Raw genomic sequence first — 2,757 nt, 5'->3', positions numbered from 1 at the left:
TGGGGGCCCGCGCACAGCATGCCGGGTAGTGCGCTGGGGCCTTAGCTGCGCGCGCATCGCGGGGAGATGGCGTCCTGCGCGCCCGGCGTCTGGTTATCGCCAAGCTCTTGGCGCAGTTTGGGGTGACTGCGACTCAACCGAAGTCTGTGGTTCTGCTTCCCATCACACAGACCCTTCCCTGGGCTCAGCTGGACCTGAGAGCGAGTCCTGCGGAAGTGCAGCTGTTAGCATGGCCTGGAGAGGAGGGAAACTGCTGTATAAACCCTCGTCCGTTTTTTTTTTTTTTGTTTTTGTTTTTGAGACATTATTTGGCCAAGGAAGTGTGATTCTGTCCCCGACTCTTAGGTGTCTGTTGTCTTGGAGAGATTAACACCGGGAATGAATTTGTGATTACAGACCATCAGAGAGCCTGGTGGCCAGGAAAGGCTTTTGCTAATCAATACTTGATTTACTTCTTAAATTCATTTGGAATTTTTAGCAATAGAAATAAATTGTCCTAATTGAAAGAGTTTAGACAGGGTTTCTCTGTATTGCTTTGGATAGACCAGGCTGGCTTCTAACAGAGATCCGCCTGCCTCTGCCTCCCTGGGATTAGAAGCTTGTGCCACCGACTCTAATTGAAAGAGTTTTGGACAGACACTTTCCCTCACATTTGTATTGCTCTCCAATGGGCAGGCTACAGATAACAACAATTTTAAATTTTTGTCAAGTCTTTGAAGCTTGCCATTTCCACCATCCTACTCGTCAACCCACGACTTTCATGACAAACTTGTATTTAAAAAGTTTCATCTCTTCATTTTACTTGTTAGTATAAGTGTGGAATGTTATTTTACCTTTTCACTGGCTAGTGGTATGTTTAACTATCATAATTGCTTTTTTTTTTTTTAAACTTGGCCTGGTAACTTGACTATGATGGTAAAAAAAGAAACTGAAAGAAATTTCAAAGACATGGTACTGCATTACCATGGAGTGCTTTTTTCTATTCCCTTCCCAAATTCCCAGGTGTTGATAACATTGAATAAGGTGTAATTCTGGTCTCCTGACCCTTGCAAGACAAAACAAACAAACAAACAAAACAAAAAACAAACAAACAAAACAAAAATAAAAAACTGAATGAGCAAAACCCCTATATGTATATGAATGGCATAAATGTCCTTGTTAAAATAGATGATTGGAATATGCTATATTTTACCCTGTGGGCTAGGAAAATTAAGCTATCTGTATTTTTCATCTTCAAAAAGGTATTTTATCTAGTGATTTTGAGGAATAAAGAAAGAAAAGTTTGTCTGTCTGACTGATAACAAGTGTTCATTCATATACTTTCCTTTATCCTGAGGTATTTTTTTCTTATTAATCAAAGAAAATCAACTCAATCCCTGATATGGTTGTCCTTTAACTTCTGATCCAAGTGCATTTACAGGGAACTATTAAACACTTCCCTTTGATCCCGAATGTTTTGACTCACTTTGACAAAATATGGATGCTTATTTGCTTATACAACACTTCCCCCTTAGACAAAGAGTAGAGCTTATGTGCTAGAAATTTTTTGGCACTTTTTAAGCTAAATTCAGTTTTTCTTGGTACAAAGCATTTGGAGAAAACTAGAAATGTAAAAGATAGACTGAACTTCACAATAAGCTTAAATGATACTTAAAAAAAGTTTTATTGGACTTATTTCATTTTATGTGCGTTTTGTCTGCTCATATATATGCGTACCCACCACATGAGTACGTGGTGCATGAAGAGGTCAGGAAAGGACATCATATCTGCTGGGACTGGAATTAAGAAAGGGTGTGAGCCACCATGTGGGTGCTGTGAACCAAACCTAGTTTCTCTGAGAGAGCTTTAAACCACTGAGCCATCTTCTCATCCTCAACTTAGCTGATTTCGACAACAAAAGAACAGTTATTTTAGAGAAGTGTAGTTGATATGCTACTTTATTATTAGAGATTAAAGAGTTCACAGGAGACCTGAATTCTGTTTTGCAATTTAGAAAAGGTTGAAAAGTTGAACCCTAAAGCAATGTAAATATGTCAGATGTTTGCATCTGGTGTTTTGGTGGTTGGCATCTGTAACCTATCTTGAGTATACCCAGAAACACGACATAAAATTATTCCATGTGACTTACAAAGTTAGTTTGACTCTCTTGATTTTATTATGAGCACAACAAGCTTTTAAAACAGTATGTAATTTTCTCGTCTACTTAAGACATGTCCAAGAGAATGTTAGATACTTTCTTACCACCTTTCACGCTGTAGTGGCTTGTAGGAACTACAGTTCGACAATCATAAAAGAGTGAGATACAATGGATATGTTACTTCTAATGAACTCAGAATAGTACGCATTTTCTTATCAGCAACTAATAAAGAATCTGGAAAACCCCTGAATTATAATTTATTGAAAATTTTGCAATGGACAGTGATGGTCTAAAGATCTGTTAGAACAGTTGATATTGTGTATGTGCCGTATGTGGATAAACTACCTCTATAATACATCATTTCATTCATTTGAATCTCATAAAATATTTGCCAGTATAAAAATCACTACAAAAATATGTACCCATTAAGTATAGTGATATGTGTGAATTTAGGCCTAGACCTCAAAGTCTGTAGTTATATTGAAAAATTACAACTATGTTTCATATTCAGAATTAGTAAATTTCTAAATAATACCTAGAAGTATATACTGAAAAGTAAATTACAATAATATACTTGCATACAACAGTACAAAACATCACAAATTGAACCACCAAAACTG

The sequence above is a fragment of the Cricetulus griseus genome, chromosome 4 (assembly GCF_003668045.3).
Source record: "Cricetulus griseus strain 17A/GY chromosome 4, alternate assembly CriGri-PICRH-1.0, whole genome shotgun sequence".
NCBI lineage: Eukaryota > Metazoa > Chordata > Mammalia > Rodentia > Cricetidae > Cricetulus > Cricetulus griseus.
The sequence above is the reverse complement of the archived record's forward strand: the minus strand, read 5'-3'. Positions refer to the sequence as shown.